Genomic DNA, 14,292 nt, shown 5'->3' with positions numbered 1-14,292 from the left:
CATTTAAGATTCCATCAACTCTCCATAGTCCAATAGACTAGAAACACAATACAAACAAAATATACTGATGTAATTATTGAAATTTACAGGTACCTTAGGTAATAGGTAGGCACTTAGTCGGAATATAGTACGAACTGTATCTGTAATATAAGGAAACGCCATACATTTGATTGATTAAAAAATGTGCCGACCGACGGCGGCGTGGGTCCTGTCGGAAGCAATGTGTCTCGAGCGACAAAAGGACGAGTCGTCCCTAAACAGCGCTGCAACCAATTCTTAAGTGGATTAAACGTCTGACAAAGCCGGTTTATTGCGCTCCACAGACCATCAACCCACTGGATGGAGTAGGGACTGATGTGCCGTCAGAAAGTTTCCAAAATTGCGTAATTTGACATGGAACAAATACGGTACAACAATGGATTTTTTTATTTTTATTTCTTGTTTAATCCGGACATTTCCGAGAGCTTTTCTAACTTTTTGGAAACTTTAAAAAAAATGCACGTGTATAAGCTGAAACAGAGCAAGTACCTATGGATTTGTATCAATTATTAATTTCAAACTGGCGTTAAACAGATAATAAAGTGGTACTTTTCTTCAAAATTATATGTTTGATATGGAGCACCCAAAGTCTATATCACACACGAAGATGATGGATTCGAGGTCTGAGGAAGCGGGCTGGTCTTCACCGGGTATCTAGGTCCGCGACGTTGGGGACATTGCTTTCTCGGAACTCGTATACAAACTGTGTATGGTAAAGTGTATATTTTGGTGTGATTAAATGACATATTTATTTTTTTCAAATACAGGTCTGTGGGAGGTAGTCGACAATTGTGCTCTAACTTGCAAACGTCACCAGCACACGTCCACCCGCTATTGTTTGTCCCAACTGAGGTACTATATTTATTATAAACTCCTTTTCAAGCTTGCCAGATACGGATGCTTTCTTGTTAGCACAAACGAGCTAATTTGGTTCATGTCGCTCACTTCTGACTCGTGAATCCCGCGTGGATTTAAGATAGAAATAAGATAACGCGGAATAAAGGATAATTAGACACGCAAAACATTTTGATAAGTCTGAATATACTCTAGGATGTTTATAGTACAGCCATCGCACAGGCACAGTACAGGCATCGTTGTACTCGCAAATTACACTACTTATCTTTAAATAAAGAACATCCCATCAAAAATGTAACACTTAATAAACTTCATGTCTCGCAGCTCGCAGCCAAAACAGTTGTGAGATCTATTTAATGGAGATATATAATTTTATTATACATATATAATTATGAGCTAACTACTAAACTTACCTACCTACTTGACCATCGCACGGCAAAATAATAATTTCTTACATATTTCAAACAGTCCTAACCGAACATAAAAAAGCGTCCATCGCTGAAATTTGGTAGATTTTATTGCATGTAGGTCTATTGCGGCGTGCAATTGTCAAGTTATTATATGTATTTATAAAAAATAGACAAACAACATCTTGTCAGATAAGCACTTATCGGCGTGTCCAGCCAAGTTCAAAGAAAAAGGAACTGGCGACGCAGCAACCGTGTGTAATATTAATATCACACGAACCATTTCGAGCTACTTACGACCCCTTCACAACTTGGGCTAGTTTTTACGTATAGGCTATGTATTATTGTTTATGTTACTTTTCTACAATTTTGTTTGTTGGTAAAAACTAGCCAAGTCCAATCCTTTTTAATTTCAAGATTTTCTACACTGCACAGAACTTTGCACCCACACTGAGAAAAAAAAACCATTAAAACAAATTGAAATTGCATTAAGGCTTAATGCTTTAAACAGTTCCATATGAGCCTATCGAACAAAGCAGTAAATTTTACCGTTCGTATGTTACGTACGTATATACGTACGTACATTTGTTGATATTGTATATAGCAGTTAATCTTAATGAAATCATTTTAATGTGTGCTCGATAGAACATATTTTTTCAATGCATCAATTATTCTTTCGGCGAGTCAACAACGACACATATTCTTAATAATTGAACTTGGCTCTCATTTAACATTTATGTTTTTGTTGGTGTTTATTTACTAGAGGCACGAAATAATCACAATTGAATAGCCTTTTAGGATCTCATTTCAGAAGGGACCATCAGCAGATCCTTCTACAGGTAAGTTAATCAAGGCTCGTTCATTGAGTAGGGACTAAGGACCACTTCAGTTGATCACATAATGTTTTTTGGATCTAGATACCTACTAGAGATTAGATTATGTTGGTAGGAACATACAGATTAGAACTTTATATGTTATTTAATTTGTAGGAGCATAGTTAATGGACGTGCGTATTGTATACTTTATACCTGCCTACGCAGTATTTTTTTTTAAATAATGAATACCTGTTAGGTGTGCTAATTTTATTCCTTGTGTATGTGAATACGATTCGAGAAAGTTACTTCGCCATGGGACCCTAATTCGCTGGTAGATTTACCTACTCTATGAGTTGTGCTCATGCTCATGTCGCGCCGCATTGAGATGATATACCTTTGGAAAGCTTACCCGTTGCATTAGAAACGATTTCATTTTGCCGCGATCGTGGATTTCGGGAAGGTTGACGTGGTGACGTCAGAGCCGGCGCGGGGGGCCATGGCGCGCGCCGCCGGAGCAGCGCAGCACCCGGGCGGCGGCGGCGGCGGGAGCCCTACTCTCTGTATCTGTTGCGCCGCGCTGAGCGCGGTGGACGCGCCTCGCTACGCGCCCGCCGCTCGAAAACAACCCGTAAACATTTCTCCTTGCGATCACCAAACAACTAACAACTGTTAAATATTGGTGCAACACTTATTTATCTTCACTTCTACTTCGACTTTTTTGTGATTAAACAATATTTATGTGACTTTACCGGCATTTAAAGTACGGCCGAGTAGACGAAAGGACAGCTGAGGTAAACGGCCCGTCTCCCGCCCACGGACTGTAGTACAGTTGTAGTAGCCGCCCCACCAGCCTTGCCCACACCGAGACATCCCATACCACAATATAGGTACGGTATACAAGCTATAGTTATCAGCGATTATTAAAGTTTACAACCACTTTTAAGATACACAACAATATACATATGTTTTATGAGCAGACAAGACAATTATTATAATTAACTATTGATGTGTAACATATATTACAGTATTACTCGTAAAGTTGGTATCCGATTCCGATAATATGCACTCATTGCTTGTAACACGATAATGAGTAGAGTATTACGTGACTCCTAGGATTACAAATGCTTGCTTACTTGGATTCTACTAGATGATATGCATGTTCTCTGAATGTATTAGTATTTACATTAATTTCATGAAGTGGGTACCTACTTGGAAAGCGACTGTTTTATAAACTTAACATTTCTCATAAAACGATTAGATGGAATCTCTAATAAACAACGTTTCGGTGTTGAATAAATCTGCAACTCATTTTAACCGAATTATTATGCTCCATTTGGAACGAAACCCAGTGGTCCGTATTAACACCGAGATTAAGAGTAATTGTTTTCGTATCCAATTTATTATTAATCTTTGAATAATTCATCTTTGATAATTCTACTTAGGTATAATAAGCAACAGCATTTATTTTTCGTATTAATTGACTAGACCCGGAATAGACTGCAAATTAATAATCAAGTGACATACATACATTTAAAGATAGTAAATTTATATAAAGATACCTAGTAATGCATATAACATATAACCCAACAACCAGATAATACGTATGTTAGTCTGTAAGGTATTTGTATTATGGGGCCAATATTTAAATAAAATAAAATAAATAAATACAATAAATTTGAACTTTTTCAAATGTTATATAAGATTTGCTACACTTAGTTTTTAGCGTTAGTGAGCAGGAATTTTGTCAGGCAACTGGCACGAATATAGCCTATTTTTACACGACTGCCCAAAAAAAAGAGTGTATTGTTTTCAGCATTCATGTTTGTTTGTATATATGTGAGTTTTTTCCGCATATTGTCCCTTATTTTTAACCTCATACTTACTTCTGTCAAGTTCTTTCTAATCCTAAAACGAAGTTAACATTACGTCAATGACATAGAAGTAACCACATAGAAGCGACATAGAAGTGACATAGAAGTAAGTAGTAAGTGACTTACCGACAGTTACCAGTAATTGATGCTTGGTATAAAATAAAAGTGTTTTTTTCCTTTTGCCCGTTCACGTTAGGGAATGCAATTTTGCACCAAGATTGGCGATTCGAGATCTCCCACGAAAAATATGAATCGAGATAGGGTGTTTCGAGATCTCGATCGCCACACTTTCGAGATCGAGATTAATCTCGACGAGATCGAGATTTGACAAAGTAATTAAAAATGTGTTATTTTGAGCAAAAATTTCTAAGAATTCCGTACATACTACTTATTTAGAGTACCTAGGTCATGTTTTATTTTGAAGATCAACAAATTAATCCACATTTAATAAAAAAACTACTTTTATTAAAAAAAAACAAATAATATATATGTAGCTCTAATTTGCATGTAATTATGAAAAAGTGGCAAAAATTATTATTAATTTAAAAAATTGTAAGCAGAGGCAGTAATATGCTCAGTTGATATTTTTGACCAGCACTCAGCAACTTACAAAAAATGTAGGGTAAGCGAGCAGAAATCATAAATAATTGTGACTGGGTACGTTAAGTTTGTCCGATTTTTCCGCACAGAGCGCGCCACAGTGCTTTTATCGTCAGCTAACTCAGATAAAGCCGGCCGCATACAATAGCACTGCCTCAACAACATGAACCTAAGGTCAAAAAGATTACACCAAACAAAGTACACACGGATCAATCTTTCAATCTCGTTCGAGATCTCGAAAATATTAATCAAGATCTCGACCGAGACTGCTAAAATCGAGATTTCCTGTCAACGAGATTGAATCTCGAAAATTCGTGCGAGATCTTGAAATTGCGAGATCGAGAGTGCATTCCCTAGTTCACGTTGAACCATGTGTTACCTACAAGGAACAAGAAGTAGAGGCAGAGCTCCAACTCGCTGGACGGAGAGGATCTCCTGGAGGCAATTAATAGTGGCACACAGTCCGCACTTCATCAGGCTCAGAACAGACCAGCCTGGAGACTTCTTACAGATAGAGCTACTTATGGTGGTCACGACCCTCAGCTGTGAGGATAACGACGAAGAAGAAGAATTTTATTACGCCACATTAAAAATTTAACTCAATCCCTAATGTCCCTGATTGGATGTCCCTATATAAGGGTAGCTACTCTCGCGTAATCACGTAGGCGTAGCAAGACACGTTACATTAATTTGAGGCAATGGCATCGGCACAGGCGCTAAATGTCGTTTAGCGTAACATATGGCCTTCCGCCGATCCTACCCTACCGACCTCGACAATTAGGGATTCCATTTCCAATTTACGAGGAAACTAACATGGCAAATCAATATTGAAATTTGTTAGGTATAAACAGATGTTGTTATTAGTAGCAGGATATAAAAATCTGCGTGTATGATGGTACCAATTTTCACCAAATACCTATAAATTGTTTATCACGTCGTCATATCTCTCGTAGTCATACCAAATATACGTTTGCGAACAACATTTGGCGGTTTATCGTGTTATTTTATATCTAAATTCGTTTGAAACAGGTGTGACTTTTATTGTTGGACTTGCCTCACTTATTTAAACAAATAGCAGTTTTTTTAAACAGTTCTAAACATTTTGTGTTCTAATTCTTTGGATAAGGTTGCCAAAAAGCGGACTCCTTAAGGATGCAATCGGCAATGTGCATTTTATCTGTTTATTAATAAATCTGAAATCAAGTTGAAATTTCCGAAAAAATGTTTACACATTTTAATCAAGGGTAAATACCATGGAAAAAACACCGAACAACTAGGCTATATTTGCAAGGGCAGACTTTAAGCAAAACCTTAGAGGGTTAAAGTTAAAATTAAATAAAGTTATCAAGATATAAAAAGAAATCTCGAAAACATGTCTACTTTTCATCTATTTGCAATTGTAGGTACATATATCGTTACCCTGTATACCATAGCTGTATAATTTTAGTATAAAATAGCTAATGATATAGCCCTCTCGGCTAGCAAAATTTTTAACAGAAGTATATTTTCAGATATACTTATTGACGAAATACGTAAAAAACCCGCGCGATCGCGAAATCTGCCGTCGCAAGTTTCGTGCGAATCATTTGTTCCTTTCTAATTTCCTGGCTTTATCCTGGCCCTGCCCGGCCCTGGCCCCCTCTTAGATAATTCATATATTCGTTTTTAAAATGCATTATGTTAGCTTTAGTATAATAATAACGTACCTACGATGAATATAGCAAAATTTTAAACAGAAGTATATTTTCAGACATATTGACGAAAAACGTCAAAACCCGCGAGATCGCGAAATCTTCCGTCACAAGTTTCCCGCGAATCATTTGTTCCATTCTAATTTCCTAGCTTTACGCCCCCTCTTAGATAATTAATATATTCGTTTTTATAATACATTATATTAGCTTTGGTATAATTATGTATGACGTACCTACGATGAATATGTTTCAAAATTGTTGATGATAAACATAGAAGGTACTCGTCAGATGAATATTTAAGGACTGTTGATTGTTTCTGTATACTTAATTTGAATAAGTAGTCCTCTTTGAATTGTAAGCAACAATATTTTATGCTGATTTGTTAGACGTACTTTTGTTGGAGCGCAATAACTTTCTACGCGTATTTGCAAAGGACCAAAATTCATGAAACACGAATAAATCAAACCGTTAACTCAATACCGAGTCCGTTGTTAGTACAACAGGCTCTAAGTTAATATGAATGACCGGAAATTATCATACTTTGGTATATTTTAGGGCCTGAAAAAGTATTTTTAGTAGGGACTCCTACGCACCCAAATAGAATATTACGCGTATGTGTTCGACATTTGTACCTACTTAAGCTAGAAAACTGGATTAATGTAGGGCTGTGTCTCTGTTAGAGAAAATCTGGGAGATATGGCTATACCGGAAAATAATTCAATTGAAATTTTCCTTATTGATAATACAGCCAAATATGTATAGTGAGAGGCAATAATATCAACGAATCTAGCCACGTGATCCGATCATTCAGCCAACCACTGGGGAACCCCCAAAATTTATTGTTTTTTTTTTTCAATTTTTTTGTGAAAATCTTAATGCGGTTCACAGAATACATCTACTTACCAAGTTTCAACAGTATAGTTCTTATAGTTTCGGAAAAAAGTGGCTGTGTCATACGGACGGACAGACAGACAGACAGACAGACAGACAGACAGACAGACAGACAGACAGACAGACAGACAGACAGACAGACAGACAGACAGACAGACAGACAGACAGACAGACAGACAGACAGACAGACAGACAGACAGACAGACAGACAGACAGACAGACAGACAGACAGACAGACAGACAGACAGACAGACAGACAGACAGACAGACAGACATGACGAATCCATAAGGGTTCCGTTTTTTGCCATTTAGCTACGGAACCCTAATGAAAAATAATAATCTTGCTTAATAGGTAAAATGAGTCATTAAATAGGTACATATTATCCAAAAACATCAATATTACAAATTATCCATTATTTTGAAACAAATAAAGAAAATATCAAACGGATCACGTGACAAATTAACATTCAGAGAACTGATTGCGAACTGCTCGTTAAGAGTCGATTACTGTTTCAGAACGGATATTTTACTTTTGAGGGGGAAATGTAATGAAAGCGAGCGATATTATTTACGCACTGGAAAACGTCCTGCTGCGAGCAGCCAGCCTCCCTGGTTGTAACTTTCTAACATTGTTATTCTGGATACAGACTTTCGTACCTTATTTTTCCATAATAAACAGCTTATTCTGCGTCATTTTTCAGGAAAGTTTGTATAACAAGCAATGTTTATAAATAAAGACATTTTAAGCAGTTAATTTTATTTAAATGGCTAGCCATGGCTATACCTATACCTATACTATAACCTAAGATATTTTGTTTAATGGCTTTATAGGTACGAGCATATACGTTATAGTTTTCATAGTTTACCAACTACCTACTCTAATACAGAAACCTGATTTCTCAAAAAAAACCAGCTGCTGAGCTATAATTTGACCCCTTTTAAGATTGTATCCGCAGTTAAAAGCATCTTATAAATCTTATTGACTTAGCAAAAAAAAATCCTTGTACAAAGATCATTCAAATTTGTTTAATTTGATATCCGTGCTGTAATAACAAACCTCTAGGTATTTATTTAAAGATTCACATTTGTGACTTAAGGATTAATATACATGTTTCGACTATTAACAAAATAAAGCTACCTATTATTTCGAGTAAGTATTTTCTTCATTTCCATCATTCAAGTTCAAGTCATGCTTACAAATAAAAGTGAAATTGGGTCAATAAAATGACTAATGGTTTTATGTTAATATAAAGTATACCTATAATTATTTGAATCACTGTTAACAATCACCGCCCCTTGACATTAGTATTTACTGTGGTATTTATAACCAATAATTATTTGCGGTCGTCTTTATCGATTGAGCTTCGCTGCGGGGTTGCTTTGTACGATATTCAGTACTTGAGCAAAGTTCATACAGAATTTATGTCCATCTGACCTCGTACATCGGCTTTAGGCGCTTTCTTATGAAACTTGTGGGTTTTATTCGGTACGCGTGCATAATAAGCTCATGTCGACTTTGGGAGGAGACAAAAAGTTCTTTGAAAAGTTACGGACACGAGCTGTATAAATTTTCCTTGCACGATTACATTTTCGTAAGCTGAAGAGTAACGCGAGTTTCAAATTTACTGAATTGTTTCTATCTTGATACAGATACAGGTTAGCCTCTGTGCTAGTGTTTTAGGTACGTACACACTCACAGTTTATATAAGTTAATACTGAACTTACTGAACTAATTTACTCTTTAAAATGACTGGTCGTTATATGTCCGACATACTCATATTATGTAATTTTTTTCATAAATTATTTATTCTGAGAAGTTCTTTATTTATTAATTAGCATTCTGACAAATATAATAGCAGGTGTTCGGAGATTACCTTTGTGAGATATTGTAAATTATTAGTGCCTATAAATGATGTGATTGATTGGTATGATTTTCAGGCATTATTAGGGCTCCGTAGGAAAAATGACAAAAACGAAACTCTTACAGTTTCGTCATCAACTATAAGATATACGAGTATTTTAACGGAATTTTGAACGTCGGTGTATTTTGTGAACTACTACTCAATTCAAATGTTTAAAATAAAATTTTAGGGTGCACTCCATACATGTAACTTCCTAAACAGGTATAAACATACTAGGTAAGTATTATTTAATACTTAATCGGGAAGTCTTATACAATTATGTATGCAACATGACACGATTTTTGGATTTAAAGTATCATTAACATTAATTTTCTAGAAACAGGCGAGAAAAGATTATTAATAAAGACCCGTAATCGCGAAAACGAACAAGCCTGAAGACAATTTAATTTATATTCTACGCGAGAATTAATTAAACCGTTCATGGGCTTGGGCTTTGCCTAGCCTATAATATAATATCTAATTAGGCTTACCATCCATAGCGAGGTCGGCAAAATGAGTTTACGTATTAAGCTTTCGTCACGAAGCAAACAATATTATATGTTAATCCCCATTGCTATGTACATATACGACTATACGTATACCGAGTAGGAGGGAACGTAGGACTTTCCCGCTCATCTCTTATTAATGTAAGTGATGACAATCAATTTGGCCAGTAAACAGTTACTGTCGAGTAATAAAACTATCTCAAAAAAAGTAACTGTTTTTTTTTTGTAAATCCATGCGTGCAATGATTTTCTGGCCTAGATTTATTTTTTATCTCGACCATTGTAACAAACCTTAAATTACAATCGGCAATATGCTACGAAAAACAGTAAGTAGGTACAAATTAAAACATCTAATACCTATGTAATAAGTAATACGGATTAGTTTTTGTGTTTGAGCAATTGTGGTAAAAAAGAAGTTTTAAGTAGTGTCTTATGATTAATTAGTTTTGTTTTTTTTTTAGTACACTACTCTGATTAAAATAAAATTGATCATACATACATTAACTACCCATATAACTATTCCAGTCGCAGAATCATCAAAGTGGTAACTAAATGTCTGATGTGTCGTAACAGAGTGCACACAATGAGTCTAGAATTGTTCAGTAACTAAGTGCCGTCGCCGTGTGTAGGTACGCTTTTCCGTAACAAGGTGTCGACACATCGTGTGCACTTTGCGTGCGGTTTGCGACCAAATCTGACAGCAAATTTGTGACAGCAAATTTTATGTCAATATAAAATACCTCTTGAAAACCAAGGTGTGTCAAACTGTAGTATTAGTGTCTCGTGTGCTCGTAATTCTAGTAAGTCATCATGAGCGATCCAAATGATAATAAATAATCGACGAAAACCATATAAACACTCGTCAACATTTTATAGAAAAGTTTTTAAATAAATGCAATACCTACGCTACATAGGTTAGGCAACGAATGCTTAAAAAAAGTTGTAGAGGGAAATGCTTGGAACACAATATTTGACTCCGTAACTTGGTTTGAACTAGTTAGGAGATGAACATATCAAAAGTCCCCGGACCTTAGTAGTTCTGGTAGCCCTTAAGCCGAGGGGAGAGAGGATTTAACGGTCCCATTTTTCGGGTTTTCTGTTATATCTCGGAAACATGCCACAGCGACAACATAGCGACATGGCCACTCATAGAAAATGAAAGTTAATTTAATTTGTTACAAGTTTTATTTAGTCAAGTTTCTCTATATCTTGAATAGTTTTTGAGATATCCGCTCTTGAAAGTTTATTTAGGGCTCTCAATTTTACCTTGATATTATCCTATGGCCTGTCCTGGGACTCAAACTATTTCTATACCAAATTTCAAGGAAATCGGTTCAGCGGTTTAAACGTCAAAGAAGTTTAAAAAAAGTATTTTTTAAATTTTGTGGATTGGTGTCAATGTATAATACCATAACTGAATTCAGCATCCCCGATTTTACGAAAACGATACTGATGCTTCACTGATGTAGAAGTCAAGATAAAATTGAGAGCCACAAATTCTTATTACTTGGCCTAACTTGTGTAGAAGGAAAAGGAAAAATAAAAGTCTTCGGCAGGAATAAAAGACACTTACAAATATTTTTTTTTTAGTTACGAGTACTATTTCAATCATCGAACATAAACATACTTTGATTATATTATTCTAGTAAGATCCTCATTGATAAACAAAAACATTAAAAAAATTACAAGTTTGAAATGTCACGGAACTCTCACAGTACGTGAAAAATAAAAACTTTTATGACAAAAAAAAATCTGGTCACAATTTAAGAATCACCCGATTGCGGCGAGGAATCATCTGTAATTTTGCTTGTTTCATTACCTTCTGTAGCAATATATTGATTACATCTGAAAATAAAAATAACTTACGTCGTCACGGATGTCGGTTTATAGGTATTATGACCTTTTTGGAATCCAAGATGTCTGCCGTGCTCTTTGTCATAAAAGTCGTCATGGATATCGTTTTATAGGTTTTAGGGAGTGTAGAATTCGAAAATGATGACCATTTTGGAATCCAATGTCGGCCACGCACTTTGTCATAAAGGTCGTCATGGATGTCGTTTTATAGGATAACCATTTTGGATTCCAAGATGTCTGCCGTGCACTTTGTTTATGACGTCATGGATGTTGATTTATAAGTGTTAGGAAATAATAATTAAAAAATGATGACCATGACCAAAGTGCACGGCAGAGATCTTGGATTCCAAAATGGTCATCATTTTCGAAATCGACACTCCCTATAAAACGACATCCATGACGACTTTTATGAAAAAGTGCACGGCAGACATCTTGGATTCCAAAATGGTCATCATCTTCGAATTCTGCACTCCCTAAAACCTATAAATCGACATACATGACGACTTTTATGAGAAAGTACACGGCAGACATCTTGGATTCCAAAATGATCATCATTTTCACAGTCTACACTCCCTAAAACCTATAAATCGGCATCCATGACGACTTATATGACAAAGTGCACGGCAGACATCTTGGATTCCAAAATGGTCATCATTTTCGAAACCCGCACTCCCTAAAACCTATAAATCGACACCCATCTCGACTTTTATGACAAAATGTTTGGCTGCCATCTGCACGCAAGACATCTCTATTATTTTTACGTACAAAAATGACTCCTTGTCAACTTTCAATCGAGAGTTAATCGAAAATTTATTCGATTAATATTCAGATTAATTCGATTTCAATCGTATGTTAGCACAGACTACAAAGAGATCAGACCGCCAACTCGGGAACAAAGACTATGTACGTTAGACAAGTATATTTTATCTGTACTCCTAGTCATGTATGACGTTTCTTTTTTTTAAATTTTGAATTGATGCGTAGCAAAGGACGTAACGTATACAGCCAACCTTGCGTGACCAGCCCCCCCCCCCCTCCTTAGGAAATTAATACTTATAATTGATATAGTTCCCGGCATTTAAATTGAACACCGACTTATACAGTAAAATTGAGTCAGTGTTCAATTTAAATGCCGGGAACTACACTTGTCGCAATAATTTAAATAAAACACAATTTTATTTATTAAACGATTTATTCCTCAGTCTTTTCTTATATTTTAAAAAAGCTTTCTGCTGCATCGCAGGCAAAGTGCGGTTTTTTATCCGCACAATATCCGTTCCTTTTAATATTTTATTAATGTTATTGCACCAATTTGTAATCGAGAACTTTACTGTCACGGAAATAAAATATGACAAAATTTCACGGTGTGTGGTACATTTAAAGAAACTAAATGGATTGTTGAACAAAATTTTTTCCATAATTTTGGCCGTCAGATTTAATTCATGGGCTCGGTGTTCCAAGAATCCGTTAGTTTCTTTAATAATTGTACCGAAACACCGAACAGCACCTCTGGATGGGTAAGTAAGGCGTTTCGTGGCGGCATCATACTCTCTTTGATGAATCCATTTGTGGATTGCGCCTTCTTTAGTAGTAAGGCTTTTTCTGCAACTGTCACATTGATTATTATATTTCTGCATTGTTTTTGTTACCACCCATCCAGCAGTGTACGCTCGCGAATGGAGAACATTTAGTTGCTCCCGTTGGGCCTCTTCTACAGTATCTTCTACATCTCCTACTTTGGGATGACCCGGCTCGACCCTAGCAGTTTCACTATCTTCAAATAATGATTTTAAATTAATTATTTGGTCTGCCGAGTCATCCTCACAATTATAAGCGTCACCATGAAACTTTATCATTCTAGTAATCAATAATGATTTAAAGGTGTTCTTGAAACTGTGGCAGTTGGGGTCGTTGTTCCTATAATTATAGGCCCTGACTTGGCCAAAGAAGTTTTCAATTGGATCTGAATTGAAGAACCTTGGGCGCATTATTGTCATATTTTTGCTCTTAAAAAACTGCCACAGCTTCATGAATGTTTTTACCGTGGCAATAAAGTTTTTTAAGGAAGGCACGGATTTCGGATTTCCCTTGGAATCTACATATTTAATTTTTTCCAGTTTCTCGATGCTCTCCGGCCAAAATTCATGGTGCTTAGATTTTTCTGTCACTGCACAGCGTAGCTCTTTTCCTTTCTTTTGTGAATAGGTTGCTGATCCGTTGATGCTATCAAACAATTTATCAAAGAACAAAACTGTTTCAGCAGTGTTTCTTAATGTTTCACTCACAGGTCTGCCGTCCGCATAGTGAGCTAAAAACAAGAAAATGACCATATTTGTTTATTTTATGCATAATAGATTTGTGAAGTTCAAGTAGGTACTTTATCATCAATAGTATTCACTATCTATACCTATTGTTCTATCTTCATAAATTTCATTTCATTCCCTGCAGCACTTTATAGCAACAGACAGACAAATATTTTCGCATATAATATAAGTAGGGATTCGTGTTCTGAGTCTACTCGGTCTACCGGATATTAATCTAGATATGTACCTATATACCGGGTGTGGCCTGTAATATGAGCAAAAAATTAAACTGTAGGCTGTACTCCTCATACTGACCAACATTTGTTCAGCGACTTTAAAAAATAACTTGTGGTTTGATTTCTCATACACTTTAAAGTTTATTCTAAGACACAATGTATTGCGAATTTTGTTATGTTTAAGGCGTGACAAGCAACGTCTATCACAATGATATGGCGCGGCGATGGCGTCCATTGAAGATAATATTTATTTTGTATGAAAAATAGGGAGTCAAAATACTTCATAATTTTTAAAAGTTGTTGAACAAAAGTGTCACCGTTTA

General features: G+C 35.8%; 1 protein-coding gene across 2 annotated transcripts in view; it reads left to right on the top strand.

Moving 5' to 3' along the window:
• Positions 1-2,622: 2,622 nt before the first annotated feature.
• The window catches only part of LOC134792802 (5-hydroxytryptamine receptor), a 65,280-nt gene continuing 53,610 nt past the window's right edge, over positions 2,623-14,292 (top strand). Inside the window, exon 1 of one of the 2 annotated variants that reach the window (XM_063764155.1) lies at positions 2,623-3,003. The gene's annotated coding sequence lies outside the window, so the exon portion shown is untranslated. The remainder of the gene's footprint in view (positions 3,004-14,292) is intronic. The other variant, XM_063764154.1, reaches the window with a different exon arrangement.

Source organism: Cydia splendana, chromosome 8 (assembly GCF_910591565.1).
Source record: "Cydia splendana chromosome 8, ilCydSple1.2, whole genome shotgun sequence".
Lineage (NCBI taxonomy): Eukaryota > Metazoa > Arthropoda > Insecta > Lepidoptera > Tortricidae > Cydia > Cydia splendana.
Note: the sequence above shows the minus strand (reverse complement) of the source record. Positions and strands in the feature narration are given on the sequence as shown.